The following is an 18,855-nucleotide window of genomic DNA, read 5'->3' on the forward strand; positions in this document are numbered from 1 at the left end:
ACATCCGGACTAAGTCCAAAATTACCATACAAAGCTATTGGAACCATCAAAACTTCATTTCGGAGTCGTTTACACAAAACTCAAACTACGGGAAACTCATCTAATTTAAGCTTCTAACCTTGGGACTTAGTGTCCCGATTCACTCCGAAATATCCCCAAAACCAAACCAACCACCCCGACAAGTCACATAATCACAAATGAACATACAAGAGGCAATAAATAGGAGAATGGGGCTATAATACACAAACCAACCAGCTGCTTTGTTATATGCAAGTAACAATGAAGGCATTATATGAATAGTAGGACGGAGTAAAAGAAGCCATGATGTAATCAAAATACATAGTTTAAATCCCACCCCGCATGCTTAGCCCATGACAATGTATGAATACTCGTCACCTTGCACATACGTTGTCCCCACACATAAAATTGAGTTGCAAATAGACTAATCAAGCCCTTATTTCCTCAAATCAAGGTTGACCACGACGTTTACCTCTTTCAGAACCAATTCAACAATCAACCACGACCTTGCCTTTTGAACAAGCTTCCGAACCAACCGAATCTAGCCAAGCATCAATTAAACAATCCAAAATAAGCTTTAGAAACACCCACAAATGAAAAAAGGTTAAATTTTAATCATTTTTTATAAAGTCAACAAAAGACAACCCGATTATCCATTCACCCTCGAGCCTAGTTATGTAATTTTTTATTTTTAAATCCAACGTCAATTTGAGGTCTAAATCTCAATTTTGCAAAATCCCTAAATTCTACCCAAAACTCCTAATTTCTACCTTCAAATTCTTAGACTTGATGTTAGAAATTCATGAAAGTATTCAAAATTTATTTTAAACTAGTTAAAGATACTTACCAATGAATTTGGGAAGAAAATCCTCTTCAAAAATCGTATCTAGAGTGTTTAGGGTTGGAAAATGCTGTAAAATAAGCTAAGTCCCGACTTTTCCATCTTTTATCCAGTTGCAGATATTGTTTTCTCGCAATTGCAATGTTCGCAAAAGCAAACCACTATTCGCAAAAGCGACCCACTGTTCGCAAAAGCGAACATCTTCCCAGCCCCTTTGATATTGCATTTGCAACAACATCTACGATTGCCCCTTACTCGCAAAAGCAGACAACCATCACAATTGCAAAGTCTATCTAGCCTACTCCTAGTCGCAATTGCGACCATCCCATCATAGAAGAGAATCACCAAACTCGTATTTGCGATAGACACTTTGCATTTACGAATATCACATCCCCTCCCCATATATCACATTTGCGAGACCTGCAGACCTGATGCACCAGATTCTTTTCCAACAACAGTTCAACAACACTCCTAACACATCCGAAATTCATCCGAGCCCCTCGAGATTCAATCCAAAAATGCACACAAGTGTAATAACATCCTACAAACTCGCTCGCTAACTAAAATCATCAATATAACATCAAATAACAAGAATTGATCTTTAGAACTAAAGAATTTCAACTTAAAACTCAATTTTCACAATCTTTCACATAATGCGCCAAAACGCAATTGGGTCACCCGGGATACCCAAAAAATGTGAGTACAAGTCCAAAAAGATCATACGAACTTAATGGACCGTCAAAACACCGATTCGAGGTCGTTTATCAAGAATGTTGACTGTGGTCAACTCTAGTCTCATTTTAATTCAAAAATCTCATTTTCTTCAAAATTTCACACAAAAGCTTTATGAAAGTGACACGGACCATGCATGAAAATTAATAGATATTAAATGAAGTTGTGGGAGGTCTAGGAACACAAAAATGAAGGCTAGTCCTCAAAATGAACTATCGGGTCATTACATCCTCCACCTCTAAAAGAAATATTCATCCTCAAATGGACATAGAAATGTACCTAGATTGGTAAAAAGGTGGGGATATCTACTCCTCATATTGAACTCGAAATCCCACGTAGCCTCCTCAATCAGTTGACCTCTCTAATGAACTTTCACAGATGGAAAACTCTTAGATCTCAACTTACGAACCTGCCGGTATAGAATAGCCACCGACTGTTCATCATAGGTTAGATTATCATCAAGATGCACCGTGCCGAAGTCCAAAATATGTGATCTATCCTCATGGTACTTCCGAATTATGGAAACGTGAAATATCGGATGAGCCCCTACTAGGCTAGGAAGCAATGCAAGCCTATAAGAAACCTCCCCAACTCTCTCCATTATCTCAAACAGGCCAATAAATCTCGGACTCGACCTTCTTCTGAAGCCGCATAATGCCCTTCATAGGTGACATTCGGAGTAGAACCTTCTCGCTTGCCATGTAAGTTACATCTCGAACCTTCTGATCCGCATAACTCTTTTTCTTGGACTTAGCTGTACGAAATCACTCTCGAATCACCTTAAACTTCTCGAAGGCATAATAGACTAAATTAGTGCCCAATAATCTAGCTTCATAGGGCTCAAACCAACCAACTGGCGAACGGTATCGCCTCTCATACAAGTCCTCGTACGGAGCCATATGGGTTCTTGATTGATAGCTATTGTTGTAGGCGAACTCCGCTAGAAGTAAATACTAGTCTCACTGACCCCCGAAATCTATAGAGCATGCCCGTAACATGTCCTCCGGTATTTGAATAGTACACTTGGACTGTATGTCCGTCTGAGGATGAGACATGGTACTCATATCAACCCGCGTGCCTAACTCATGCTGCACACCTCTCAAAAATGTGATGTGAACCGCGTGCCTCAGTCAGAAATGATGGAAATCGGCATGCCATGCAGGAGGATAATCTCTCGAATGTAAATCTGAGCCAACGACTCTGAAGAATAGGATTTCATCAATGGAATGAAGTATGTGGACTTAGTCAACCGGTCCACACTAACCCAGACTACATCATATTTCCTAAAGGTCCGTGGTAAGCCTACCACAAAATCCATAATGATGCACTCCCACTTCCTTTCCAGTATCTCCGATCTCTGAATCAACCCACTCGATTTCTAATGCTCATACTTTACCTGTTGAAAATTCAAACATCGAGAGACATAATCAACAATATCTTTCTTCATCCTCTACCACCAATAGTGTTGTTTCAAGTCACAGTAGATCTGCCTGACACCTAGGTGAATGTAATAGCGCAAACAATGAGCCTCCTGAAGGATCAAATCCATCAACCTATAAACATTTGGAATACAAATATAGACATGAAGTCGCATAACACCTTCATCTCCAATCACAACCTCCTTAACACCCCCCCCCCCCCCCGCACTATAAGACTCGATCAGTCATTTTGAGCTTAAGCTTTCCGTGCGGTGGTTTGAGGTCATGAGTAGTTTCATATTTTGTATTATGACTTACGTGTATGGTCGATTTTATCTTTCGAGCGATTCACTCTTGATTTAGAAGAATGATTCCCATTTTAGAAGCTTTAAGTTGGAAGAGTTGACCAAGTTTGATTTTTGCATATTTGATCTCGGTTCAGAGTTTTTATAGTTCTTTAAGGTCCGGATGTGACAATGGACTTAGGCGAATGCCCGGAATTGAATTCGGAGGTCCCTCAAATTATTTGACTTATTTTGTCGAAAGTTGGCAATTTGAAGGTTTAGAAATTCCTTAAGTTTGACCATGGTTTGGCTTTATGGCTATCAGGTTCAGATTTCGGTTTCGGGACTTGGAATAGGTCTGTTTTTTTTTTTGGAACTTGTCGGCAATGTTTGGAATCATTCGAGTAGATTTGATAGGATTCGGATGCGTGGTTGTCTTTTTAGAAGTTTTTGTGTTTCATTGTAATTTTCCTGTGATTTGGTGTTTGATTCGTGATATTCGGATGTTGTTTTGGTGTTCCATTCATGCAAGCGAGTTTTTATGATATTTTTAGACTTGTGTTGGGGCCCAGGGACTCGGGTGTGTTTCAGATGCATTTCGGAGTATTTCGGTCGGCTTCAATTTTGCTGGTGCCTCAAGTCTGGCAAATGGGAGACACTATTCGCATTTGCGAGCCTCACATTTGCGAGGTGTGGATCGCATTTGCGGGGTTCACTAGAACTGAGTAGTTTGCATTTATGATGTAATATCTGCATTTTTGAGGGTTCGCATTTGCAAACCCCAGTTCGCATTTGCGACTTCTGCACATGAACAAAAGGGTTGGAATACGGGACATAGCTTCATTTATCATATTTTAGAACCCTAGACTCGATTGGAGGCGATTTTGTGGTGGGATTTTAATGTACAACTATTGGGAAATTACATGATTATTTATGAGATTCAATATCAAAATCATGAGATCCAAGAGAGTTTTTGGGGATTTTTTACTATGTTTGAATAAAATTTGAGATTTGAGAGTCGAATTGGACTCGAATTTGAAAATAAAACACATATATGGACTCATGGGGTTACGAGTAGTCTAGATCTATCCTTGGACTCGAGTATTGACCGGGAGAGCCCGGGGTTGACTTTTGATGACTTTTGGGGAATTGTGTAAAGATCTTAACTTTATTTATTAGAATTGGTTTCTCTTGCATTATTTGATGATATTAAGTCGATTTTGGTTAGATTTCAGCTGAACAGAGGTAAATTTTAATTGAAAAGCTATTTTTGAGTGTTGATTTGGCCTAGTTGAGGTAAGTATATTGCCTAACTTTGTGTGAGTAAACTACCCTGTAGTTTTGGGTTTATTTGCACTATTTGAATTATGTGGAAGATATGTATACGAGGTGATGAGTGTGTACACGACCTTATATGTGAAAATTGACTGGTTTAGACTCTTAGGTTTCTTTCGTTTCTGAATTTACTCTTATATGCACTTAATTGAGGTTGTTATTACATGTCATATCTTTCGTTGTTAAGTTTATTCTTATACATTTAATTGGAGTTGCAGATGTTGAGAGCTATTAACATATTTAAATTGAAGTTGTCGTTTTGTGGATTATCTTTCATTGTTGGGTTATTTCCGTTTCATTGTGTTGTTGTTGAGACTCTTATATACATTGTTGTTAAACCATAGGCTATGCGTTGTTGTGATATTGGTTTTGTTGTTTTGGCAATGTTGTGGCATATTGGAACGGGTGGTGCGAGTTGATTTGTTGTGTTGATTGTGTCTTTGGCACATGTGGAATTGTTGAGAGGATTGTTGGGGGTGTTTGAACGAGGATTGGCCGTGCTATTGTTATTATTGATATTTGCACATGCGGCGAGACAAGTTTGTGTGTGTGTGTGTGTGTGTGTATATATATATATATATATATATATATATATATATATATATATATATATATATATATATATTGGGTTTGTTCATGTGGAGAGACAAGGTGGAATACTTATTGATGTGCGTGTGGCGAGACAAGATTACTTTATTATTGCGCACGCGGCCAGACATGGGGGGTATGTCAGGGATGATATGTGATGGCCTAGGGGCATATTATCAATGATATTCATCCAGTGGTGTGACTTCCTTATGTACGTCATGCATATTACATGATTTGTTGTGTTGTTTCCAATGTGCTATTCAGTATCTCTGATATTACTTGCTCAGTTGGGATGTGATCATACACTTGCACATGCATACACTGTAACATGTCATCTATACCAGCCAGGAGTATGAATCTTGATATTTATTGATCATGTTCATGTATTATTGTATATCTACCTTCTGTACGCGGATTGGATTGGTGACGCGTGAGTTGTCCGTACGGATATGAGATATGGTCACTTTTGGCATGTGAGTTGTTCGTGTGGATATGAGATATTTTTACTTTTGGCACGTGAGTAGGCCCGTGAAGATATGAGATATTGTTACTATTGGCACGTGAGTTGTCCATGCGGATCCGAGCTGTTGATGTTATTGGTACGTGAGTTGTCCGTGCAATATGTGAGTTGTCCATGCGGTTGTGATCGATAATGTGAGCATGAGATACCATGTGTATATGATTCGTGATTTGGGACTCGTGGTTATGATAGTTGAGGTATGGTAACTTAGGGTGATTCTTGTCATAATGTCTGTGGCGGAACGGTTTGATGATTAGGATTGTCACTCTTTTCCCTTACTTGTTTTCACTTGTATATTATCTGTGTTTTAGTTATTTTCTTGTTAATCACTTGATTACCCTTTGTTGCAATTTATTTACTTTGCTTTGCCATTGTTAGCATTATATTGATATTCTGCACAAGTTATTTGACTAGCAGGTGTCTTGACTTGAACCTCGTCACTACTCCATCGAGGATAGTCTTGATACTTACTGGGTACCGATGTGGTGTACTCATGCTATGCTTGCTGCACATTTTTGTGCAGATCCAGGTACCTTGGAGCGTGCTGGAAATTAGGTAGCTACTTGTGATTTGTTGCAGAGACTTCAAGGTATACCTTTTATTGCGTTAGCAGGCTCCAGAGTCACCTTCTTTTGCCTTTCATTACTACTATTTATTTTCATTCCAGAATAGTATTATATTTAGAGAATTTAGTGTATTTAGTAGAGCTTATGACTCTGTACTACCGATTTTGGGGTTGTTTGACTGTTTTTCCATTTTGGTTTTTATTATGTTATTTATCAGTTTAAAATTAATAGCTTAGTTGTTATTTCTGCTAAATTCTCAACATATGTTAGGCTTACCTAGTCCTAGGGACTAGGTGCCATCACGATGCTTAAGGTAAGATTTTGGGCCGTGACAAGTTAGTATCAGAGCTCTAGGTTCAAAGGTGGTACGAGTCAAAAGCAAGTTTAGTAGAGTCTTGCGGATCGGTACGTAGACGTCTGTACTTATCTTCAAGAGGCTACAAAACTATTAGGAAACTTCACTTCTTTCATTCCTATCGTGCAGATTTATTTATTTTGGAGTTTGAGCCTTTGTCATTCTATTCTCTCGCAGATGGTGAGGACATGAGCTACTGTTATTGATTATGCTGCCCCCAGAGCTGGTGTTACTAGAGGCTGGGGTAGAGGATGGGGCAGAGGCTGAAGAGGAGCACGTGCTACAACTAGAGGACCTGCCAGAGCAGCAACTGAGGAGCCACCAATAGCTCCGATGGGGTAGTAGCTATCTGAGATGCCTATTCTACCCCTGGACTTCATGAGACTTTGACGCAGTTCCTGAGCATGTTAGGTATAATGGCTCAGGCGAAATTGATTCTAGTTGCGCCAGCTACTTCACAGGTTAGGGGAGAAGCTCAAACTCCCTCCGCCTGTACTCCAGAGTTGCGTGCTCATGTTGTTCAGACTCCGGGTATTGTGCCATTACAACCCATTATCGCGGTTTAGCCTGAGATCAGGCCAGTGGCATCAGAGGAGCAGAAGAGACTTGAGAAGTTCAAGAAGTATTTTTCTCCTACTTTCAGTGGAGCAGCTTCTGAGGATGCACAGGGTTTTCTGGACCAGTGTCACCGTATTCTGTGCACTATGAGCATTATGGAGGTGAGCTTGGTTGCCCTTACTACTTTCAAGATGATGGGGTCGGCGTATAGATTGTGGAAGGCTTATGAGAAGGGTAGGCTAGTTGGCGAAACGCCACTTACTTGGACTCAGTTCTCTGATCTTGTTTTTGAGGGAGTTCGTTCCACATTCGCTCACAGATTTGTGGTGCACCGAGTTTGAGCAGTTGTAGCAGAGGGCTATGAACATGCCCGAGTACGCTATTAGGTTCAGTGTTTTATCTCGTCATGCACCTGCTTTGGTTTCTACTGTTAGAGAGATAGTTCGCAAATTTATCGAGAGGCTCAATTATGGTCTCAGACTTCCGATGACACGGGAGTTGGAGATTTGATACTTCATTTCATCAGGTGGTGCAGATCACTAGGAGGATTGAGCGCATTTGCAGTTTAGAGAGATAGGATATGGAGGTTAAGAAGCCTCATGGATCGGGAGGATCTAATGATCCCTATTTTGGAGTTAGGGCGTGTCATGGTAGAGGTTTTGTGGGTCATCATGTTCAGTCGCCACTTCAGGTTTCACGTGGTACTTCAGTTATCTATGGGTCTCAGAGTACTCGTTGAGGATAGCTCTCACAGCCACGTCAGCAGGAAATTGCTTTGAGTATAGGGATACCAGGCACATAATGAAAGATTGTCTCAGACTCTAGATGGGTGTACCACATCGGAGTATTAAGGCTATGGTTTCCTCTCTAGATGTTACTACACTTACACAACCCTCTAGAGACGGGGGACAGGCGGGTAGAGGTCGTCCTAGAGGGGGAGGGCCAGCTCGTTGTTATGCTTTTCCTAGTTGGACTGAGGCTGCTGCACCAAATGATGTCATCATAGGTATGGTTTCGGTTTGTCATAGAGATGCATCAGTATTATTTCGATCTGGTCCCATTTATTTGGTAGGATTCATCCTACCTTGCGTCATATATGGTTATGTTTTGTGATTCTTGTACTTTGTTTATGTGTCAACGATAATTGGGGGATTCTATTGTGATAGCCCGTGTCTATTATTCTTGTTTGGTCGCTATTGAAGGTTGTGAGGCTAGGGTGGACTTTCTGTTACTTAATACGGTAGATTTTGATGTGATTTCTGGATGGTTTGGCCATGACTTGTGATTTGGGTGCTCTAATGGTATGGGGAGTCTGTTACGTGTTATGATTTTGTTCTGCGCGATTAAGTTAGTATAAGGTTTTAGTTATAACGATGTTTGTCTTACTTGTGATTCCGAGTTGAGGATGAGAACCTTGTGTTCTTTGTGGATCGGTATGTTTGGACCAGGCTACTTGCCGCAGTGGAGTCAAGTTAGGAGGATATTTGTGTGATTACTTTGTATGCATTGTTCCTCTTGGGTGGAACGGATTCATAGTATGGTACCGATGGGGAGTTGTACTGTTACACCCCATATTTTCGTACCTAAAAGTATGTCGTAAGTCAATTGATGTAAGCTAAAAAATGAGATCCTCTTTGAAAGTATATAAAGTAAGTTAATCATGTTACCTTGGAGGTTACAAATATTTAAGATCATAATCAGCAAGTACCAAGAGGGTTGGAAGGTTTAAAAGCTAAACAAATCGAAGAAAATAAGTTTCGTCAATAGTCGGCAAGTTGGGAATGTTATGACCTGTACTTTGGGATGAGACAAGGGTTCATAACATGATAAGAAGTTGATGTTACGAGGTATTTTATTCGTATGATAGTTGTCAAGCGAGTTATAAAACAAAAGTCGGCGGAAGTCATCACAATTTACATTCATAAATTTTAATGAAATTTGGGTCTAATATCAATGAGATTTTCTCCCAATAGACGTGGAGTTATGGGGTAATCCACCTATCAAATTGAAGGTCTACAAGTCTAGTTTCTAAATTATTAAAGAGTTTGTCAATACAACATCGGAGTAGAGAGATATTTACATTTTCGCGAGATTGCGCAAACTGGTAGGTGACAAGTAGGTGCATCACATACTTGCTTAAATGAAGAGACTAAATAAATCCCCAAAAAGGGAAGGCCAAGGGGCCTTTTAAGGGATCGATTAATTAATTTCTTTCATCTATTTATCAGTCCAAGAACATCAGATTGAACACCTGCAACTCCTCCACCAAAAATTTCACACAAATCCTAGGTGATTTCGGGTTTTACGAAGTGATTCCAGTACCGAAAAACCCTGACAACTCTCTCATTTCCCTTTCTCTTTCTTGTAGCTGCATTGGGGGGCTGATTTTAGATGAGGAGGGACTAAGTTTCGTAGTTTCTACCCAGTCCAAGGTAAGTTTATGCTTCTCTTTCTCTTATCTAAGCTTCTACGAGTTGTAGCTCGATCGTAAAGAATGGAACTTGCGAGTTTTGAAAGAGTGTGTTTACCTTGAAAATGGTAATTACAATTAAATTTGATTTTGTGGTTCTAAAAAACGTGACCTATTTTTATGCTAGTTGTTAAGCAATGGATGCTAAGTAAAAGATTAGCAATCAAGATTGCAGCTTAGAGACGATATGATAATCGAACCAAACAGTTGGAGATCGGGGCCTCGAGCTGTCGTTTATAAGGCCTCAGGGTCGAGTTGGGCGACCATCTTAGAGGGATCGAAGGAGGGTTAACACTTTATGAGAGCTATGATGACGGCTCTTTATGATCAATGATAAGCAATAAATGAAGAATAATAAATAGAACACAATGAATATAAGCAACAAATGGAAGTAATGAGTTCAAGGGAATATGTTAGACAATAGAGAGAATATTCTTTGTATTCAATATTGAGTATGAGGTGTCTACAAAATGACAAGGATTTCCCTTTATATATGAGGGGGAACATAGTACAAATGCATTAATTACAAAGATATGGGGCAGGTATAGCCACTTAATGCCCTGATACGGGTCAGAGCCAGCCCTCTAGACTTTGTCATCCCTAGTCGTGCGCCTAGGGAACTTCCCACTTTGCTATCATAACCGTCGACTTGCGCTGCCTCGAGGTTGGACACCGATGGTGCCTCGGGATAAATCTCGACCGTAGTCTCGAGCCTTTGGAAATCTTGCTTACGAGGCGTTGTAATGGCCAAAAATTGGACCCTCCGATTTTACCGCATATAGATAGTCCCCGCGTTTCTTAGAGTGGAACGATAAGAAACGACTTTGATATCCATCTTTTCGAACTTTCTGTGATGATGTCATACTTATGACATAAGCCTTTGTGATAACTGAGGTGTCCCGTCGGTTCATCTTTTTCAGTGCCATTCAATGTACTGCCGATTCTTATTCTCCAAAGTGATAATATCGCCGTAGATTCAGTTCCCAAAAAATGTGTTGATTGCGCCTACTGATACGTCTTTCAAAGACATTGATGGGGCCGCCGGTTACACTGCCGCCCTCTATAAATGGAAGCCTCCTGGAACCATTTCCTCATTCAAGTGCCTTACAATATCCATCCACTCCTTTCTTTTCTTCATCCTCATCCATTGTTATCCCCATGTTTGAGGCTCGCGGCCTTAAGGTTACATGGCGACTTTCCCATCAGCCACGCCATGGCCTTTTTTCAGGGCTTTCCCTTACTGAGAGAGATTGCATTGACTTGTCGTTGCTATTGTTTTTGTTGTTATTGCTGCTGTCGTCGTTGTCTTGAGATGATGAAATAGGGATACCGATTTTTTTTACCACTCAGGAAGATATTCAGACTCTACACAGGAGGGTGTTCGGACTATACTCCGCTGCTCACCTCCCTACTCCGGCCTGGTGTGGCACTTCATCCCCTTTGCTTTCCTTGTCCTTTGAGACGCCATTAGCGGGGGGGGAGGGGGGGGGAGGGGGGGGCGAGATCAGGCTTCCAGAGATATGATTCCCGAGGGGGCGGTGCTCAAAGATAATGCCGCCGAGAATGCACCCCTTAGAACAGATTAGACTCTTGGCTTTATTTGTATGTACACTTTTTTGCTTCTTTGTTTCTGTGTAAGGACCCCTCGTGGGCTGTTGTAATCATATGTAAGGACCCCTCGTGGGCTTTGTAATCGTCGTTTATTAATGAAAAAGGCGTTTCTTCGATTTGCTTCTGATTTATGCTTCATTCCCCTTTATCTGCATTTGTGAAGAATCTGAATGTATGATCCCACCTATCGGTGCGAATATTGAGCCCGGGTGCTAGTGTTTTTTCTGGCTTTTGATTGATTAACACGATTCCCTGTAGAAACTTTTGTCGTTCCTTGGACCGGTCTGGATTGGGTTGATAAACTCGGGCCGTCGGGATCCCCGACTTCGAGTTGAAGGAGAGTAGGGCTTTGAACTTTCAATGCGAGACTTAGCCCTTTTGATCCCGCGATTGTCCTCGACGGGGGGATTTGCTCGAAGTTCAGAGAATAAAGATAGCCTTTAGACTTTCGGGAGCAGTCCCCGAGCGGGGGTTCGCTCAAGCTCGGGCTACCTAGAGGCTTGTTTTGAACTCAGAGTAGATAGTCTTAAGGCATCGCAGATAGATTCCGGATGGGGGCCTACCCGGGCTTAGACAGTAGCTTCAGGCCAAGCCCATATGAGTAGGTTTTTTAGAGCTTATCATCTTTTGAGGTCCTCGAGATCGGGTACCATCTCGAGGCTTAGGATGATGTCAATGGCTCCTTGGAGCATATTCTCTTCTTGTTGGAGGTCCTCGAGATTGGGTACCATCTCGGGACGTGTAGTGATGTCATTGGCCTCCTGGAGCCTGTCTTCTTCTTGATGGGGATCCTCGAAATCGGGTACTCTCTCGAGACTTGGTTGATGCGGAGGTCTCTAGCACCAAAACATCGTATGGCGGCATCAAGTGTATGACGTGGTTGCGAAATGTCCGAGGCAATCTCGATGGAACATCTTCCCAAAGCGGCAAAAGCTTTAGCCAGTATTTTTAATCAGTGTTAGTTTCATTGTGTAAATAGTAGTAGATAACCCTAATCCCATATGTATTAGGAGTAGGACATGTATTGTGTATATATAGGGCTTAGTGTATCATTGTCTTAATTAATCAATAATATTTTCTCCCGTGCTTTCTCACATGGTATCAGAGCATCAGTGAGAAATTGTCGTTGTGCATCATTCCAGCGGCCTCTGGGAAGAAAGACCTCGTTACCGTGCAATTTTCCGGCGACTAAAGAGGTTGTCCGTAACAAAACATCACTTTTCGTCAGTGTTGTGCAAAAAACCAACACCACCACGAAGTAGATCGGCCTCCGGCGACCAACCCATTAAAATATCTCCGTCAGAAGACCCCCCACGCGCCGCCACGCGCCGTCGGAAGAAATTTTCCGGTGAAGCTCCGATCACGCGCCGGCGCGTGGCCCCTTTTCCGGCCACTTTTTCGCAAAACTTCTGCCAGGACAGGGGGAGCCTCTTAGCGATCCTGCAAGATATAGGCGGTTGGTTGGTAAATTAAATTACCTCACAGTGACTAGACCTGACATTTCCTTTCCTGTGAGTGTTGTGAGTCAGTTTATGGATTCTCCATGGATAGTCATTGGGATGCTGTTGTTCGCATTCTTCGGTATATAAAATCAACTCCAGGCAAAGGCTTATTGTTTGAAGATCGAGGCCATGAGCAGATCGTTGGATACTCAGATGCTGATTGGGCCATGAGTAGTTAAGGATGTATACGTTATTCATTCCTGTGAAATGTATTCCAAAGAATGTCTAGGTATGTTCCTAAGTCCCTATTAAGGCATACGATAAAGATGTTAATGTTCATAATGTAATGTTATATGTTTCTTCATTTACCATCGAGCTACAGATGGTTGGGCAGGTATGCATCTTCATTTACCACCGAGCTGCGGCCGGTCAAGCAGTAATTTATTTACCATCGAGCTATGGTCGGTTGGGCAGTTACACATTTACCATCGAGCTACGGCTGGTCGGGCAGTTACCACTGGTTGGGAGGTTATGTATCTGGTTGTCCAGGCACGCATTTACCATCGAGCTACAACCAGTCAAGAAGTTACCATTGATCAGTTGAGCAATCATATTATGATATGGAGAATAGTCTCAAAGAGAGGCATTTATATATATGTATAATTAATATGGATATCATGGCCCTCAGTGGCACTTCAGGAGTTCAATTTGATTCTTATATCTCTTTCATTGATGCTGGCTTATTCTTATGTTTAAAGTCTTCCTTACATACTCGGTACACTATTGCACTCTATTTTGCACTAGTCAAAACAAGATCCAACTGTGGTTTCTCTGTTGTTGATAAAAGAGAGTGCCGCCTAATATTTAAAGGTATACTAGGGTACCTGTTTAATTACTAAAGTCATATTCTTTAGTAGTCTGCTAACCGGTGAGATTATGGGTAAGGGTTCTTCTTCTTCTAAGGGGAAGGTGTTAGGCACCCCTTAAAATCTATCTAAGGTAGCTCCATATGACTTAGACTAAATTTAGAATTAATTATTTGTACTATGTCTAACTAGTTTTTGAAATAGAATACGACTTGCTATGCATTAGAACATAATACTTACGAAAGAAGTTGTAGTTTGGAAAAGGTATGAAGAGGAGTCTTGGAAGAATAATGTTAGTGTATGTACGCTTGAAAGAGTTTTAAAATGTGTGTGGTGTTTGTATTTAGGAAAATATGTGAAAAGGAAAGCTAAGTTAAAACAGTTTGTTCCTAAAGTATGGAAGTTCATATTACTCTAATGGGAAGAAGGTGTTATAAAAGTAAGCCTAAGATATACCTTGGCTTTTAGATATTATACTTGAGGGAACCTATTTGGGGCGTCAACACCTTATTTTTGAAATGCGTTGATTCCTTTTAAAGGTCAAACTTGCGATTCAGTTCTGATTTTCATTTTGGAAGAGGAGCCGTAGTCTCTTACTAAGCTTTTGGTATTCAAAATCTTTAAGAAAACTTAGTGAAAACATAGCATTTTATTGATACAAACAACTTATAATTAGCAACGAGGGATTAGTTACTAACTAATACTTCTTTTAGTCGTATGTTCTTTAAGGCTTGCCTAAGTTGTTTATATGATTTAAGACATAAAGTAAAGCATTCAATCCAATGTATAATTGTTGTATACATGTGGTAGATAAAATAACAGGAATATAGTAAAAGATAATGGCATAGCAAAAACTATAGGATAGTGAAGCAGTAGATAATAAAGGAGTAAAGAAAAGGAAGGACTCTGGTTTTTGGGCCTCAAAGAGGTAGGCCCACCAATATCAGGGACGGGCAACGACTGACTTTGGACTTTCGATATATAGGAGTGCTGGACTTGGGCCTGAGTTCCTTAAGAAATCAGCAGGCCCAAACAATTGTACATATTCAAAAAAAAAAGGAGAAAATCATTAGAAAGATAATACTCTATACATGTTCATACATGAAACTTGTAAGCGAAAATAAAGAAGGTGACTAACAGTAGATGTGGCAGTTATGTATGTCAAGTGATCCATATTGCATACCTTTCATTGTCATTAAACATTAAAACCAAAGAGAATAATAAGTGTCAACGAATTAAGTTTCCACTCAGGGTCGAAGCCCTATTTGAATCCCGCGACACTTCAAAGTTTCCAAGGGTCTCAAGGTCCAGGTCAATGCTTGTGCGAGGGAGAATAGCCCAACCAAAAGTTAAACTCTACTCCCAAATACTCGTAACCACTAACGACTCATTCTTCCCTATATGTTTAAGTGTCAATAAGGCACTTTCAGTGTGAATCGGTCACCAAAACACCACAGCACAGGTGTATACCCTTCTTAACTGAATAACAAAAGAAACACAGAAATAATTTCATTTTTTATAATTATATTTTCAATACTAAGTGAATGAAACTCACATTAAACAAGTCTAAAGATCAGTTTCCAAACACACATAGAGGCAGAAACGATATAATGGTACTGCTAAAAAACCAAACACTTGGGATCATATCTTAAGGATAGATAAAGAGCACACCGTTCAGATATGTAGCAGCCCAGAAATACAAATGCCTTTGTCCTAGTAGACTAATCACAGATTGGTTTAACTCTGGTCTTGTCACTAGCACATATATAAGTTATCAACACTACTTGGAACTCTTTAAAGCATCAATAAAGGTTCAAACAATCATGGTTAGAAACCTCTACATGTGTTATTATAGCTACCTGAATATAATCAAAACTCTTAACATGACTATAGGTTTGTAGATTCAAATGGAACATCTAAGAATATTTAACAGAATCATAGACTATCAGCCTCACTTAACCTTGAAATTGACGATAGAACTATCCCTTATTAATCTCATTGTCAAATGGACAAACTATTATGTCCAAGCAGTAGCAATAAGAAGTTTCTTTTAGGGTTTACAAACGAGATTCATGTTAGATTAACTGGGAAAGAGGGAGTCGAGTGTAGTTTCAAAACAGTGCACAGAAATAAGAAATCATGAAAGAGAAACATACATACAACATTTTCATTCAACTACACAGATATTTCAAATAAGGTTATGATCTTACAAAAAATAGGATGAGTTTCACTCATTATGAGACCAAGTCAACAATATCATAAAGGGGGTTAAAGACAAGGAAGATATTATGCCAAACAGGTTTAACTCAGCTGTATAGACTAAGACTAACATCTAAATATGATGTAGTTATACACAGCTTGTGAAACAATTATCATTCAACTATAGCAAACATGACTATAACCTATTTTATGAAAGTTAACTTGATCATAACAGAATATATGCAGAATGGTTGCTGATGTTCATAAAAGTTCACTTTAATGAGACAGATTCATATAGAGACCTAGAGATGTAACTAACAGTTAGACACATACATAAGACTGTCATAGTAATGACTCAGAAGTTGCTCTTAGAGTTAGCAAACACACATATAAAGAAGGAGACCATTTAAACACTTAAACTTCACATGCTTCAGCTAAATGATGAAGGATTAAAAATATGAGCTTTCATGTTTGTTCTAGCTAGAATTATCGAATAACAACCTCGACTACAGAACAACAGAATGCAGAAAATAGTGTGGTAGAGATGGAGATCACAGCAGAATCATTAAAAGAAAAGCCAAGTCTAGGCAAACATGAGAAGTCATTGAGGCATATTAAGAAAACTTAATCATGTAAACTATTTGGATTCAGAATGGAAGTCATGAAAGTCACACAACAACTAAATAAATACTCAAAAAGATAACAGATAACCATAAATTAATAACACATCATCATGAACTGGAAATAACGTCTATACACTATTGACAATATCATAAACGAACACAAGTAATAAAAGATAGCCGCATGTTTATGATATTCGAATAAGACAGTCAAAAAAGAAAAGGTGGAGGTGTACTGACCTTTTTTAGGGCAGCAGATCAAACAAGATTTTAACTTAGCACTATGAAAACCAATGTTTCAAGCTCTTGAGTAGTGAAGGAACTCGGAAACAAAAAGACAACAGAGACTAATCAGAAAAGAAGCCTAGGCTTCTAAATCATAATTCGTATGAGATTTTGTTTTACTCTTGTTAGGTTTGGTAGGTCTAGTTGGAGATTTTTAGGTGGGAGCAATCAAGGCTCTATTTATAGTGCCATTTAATGGCTTAGGTTCAACATATTCAAATTAGATAGTGGAAGATGATGAAGAGTTGATGATGTGAGCACCATTGAGTGAAATCATAGACGAACAAAGGAAAATGGAGAAGTAGTTTTACTTGAGAGGAGGGAAACTGTTCGTTGAAAGAAAAAACCATCGGATAAAAGGCCCAATGTACAGAGGTCACTACGCTTGACCTCTAGACCAAGAATAATAATGATAACAACGTAAAGTGGCCATGCATTCCACTAATTTGATAGAGCACAAGGAATCTCTGAAGATTCGACCTTGCACCAATTAGTCTAGGGTTTCGAATTTGGGGTTTTTGAAATTCAACAAGTGAAATGGAAAGAAAAACCACAGGCTTCATAGACTAAGGACAAAGCGAATGATTCTGAAAAAATGATGTTTTGGTTCTAAGGTTTAGATTCTGGTGTTTCAGATTTGATCAATAAAGAAGGAAATATCAGCGAGATTCATGGATAGGGAAGCAGGAGCGATGATTTTCCAAGAAATCTCATGACTTGCATGAATTTGTACAAGGTATGTTGATTGATGTTCATGGGAGGTTGAGAGAAAAGTGAACGAAAGGGGAAATGGGGCGGCTGTGTGAGTGAGAAGTGATTAGGGTTAGGGGAGATGGGGGTGGCCATCTCTTAGGTTAAGCTTAGGGGAAGGGCTATGGGCCGATGATATTTTAGATCAACTGTCCTGATAATTTGGGGTTTAAACATTTTTATGGACGAAATTTTAGGGTGGTTAGATCCCTTAGTTTCAACGGCAAAGATTAAGATTGCTGGGATATTGAAATTATAAATAAAATGGAGACAAATTCGGAGTCGTTGATCTATGGGATGGACTGCTTGAATAAGTTGTGTTTGTTGCGTGAGTAATTGAGATAGGTGACATGGCAATCTCTGATTGGTTCGTGGAGATTGGGGTGGATTGCCAAGGTGGAGAGGAAGGGATTGTTTGGACTGGGTATGTCCGGATTGGGCTTGCCATTTGGGCCAAATTAATTTAAAAGATAGCCCCTTGGTCTTTAATGGAGAATTGCAATTGTAGCCTTTAGCCTCTTTTGATCCCTTTTATAATTAAATTAAATAAGCTTAATAATTTTTAATAAAATATAGTAAAATTATAATTATTATATACATTACTAACTGTTGTAATTAATTGTTTATAAATACTTCATTTTTCGAATTATAGCATTAATAAATTATTAACATAGTAGTCTAATTAACGAGAAATGAAGGAGTAATTTGTTAAATTAATTATAAGGCCTATGTGATGTATATAAAAGTTATTTTAATAATCTTAAAATAGTAATTATATTTATAATTATATAATACTAATACTAAGTGATTAATTTCAAAACTAATACTTAATTAATTTTTAGAAATAGGTATTTATTGATAAAAATTACTTGCAAAATATTTATCGTAAATTATTAAGTATAAGTAAATTAATTTTAAAAGGGAGGGTCAAAATTGACCGTCAACATGCACTATTCGTATAGACGTCCTTATTGTTATGGACCCTACATTAATGCCTGCAAGTGTAGGTAATCAGTTTGACGATCCCTCATAGTAGATGAGGTTAGCATTTAGTGAAGGATCAGTGAGACTCCACTTCATTTGGAGTGCAGCCGAGTCTATAAGTCATCATGTCAGTGTTTTGCTATAGACTTATGAGTAGGCTGGGGCCCTGTCCCGACCATGTTATTCCAGTTAGATATTCTTAGTGGCTTTTGTAGATGCATGGACACCTATGGTCAGTTTTGTCGTTGTTAGCAGCATGATATGTTCATTATGTACATCATGTCAGAGGCCTTGAAACCCTGTGTGCATTCATGTTTTGAGTACGATGGTTCACTGATACAGCTTTTGCCCACTTACATTTATACATTATGAGTTATGGCCATGTTGGCCCATGATAGTTGCAGAAAGAATGA

The sequence above is a fragment of the Nicotiana attenuata genome, chromosome 5 (genome assembly GCF_001879085.1).
Source record: "Nicotiana attenuata strain UT chromosome 5, NIATTr2, whole genome shotgun sequence".
NCBI lineage: Eukaryota > Viridiplantae > Streptophyta > Magnoliopsida > Solanales > Solanaceae > Nicotiana > Nicotiana attenuata.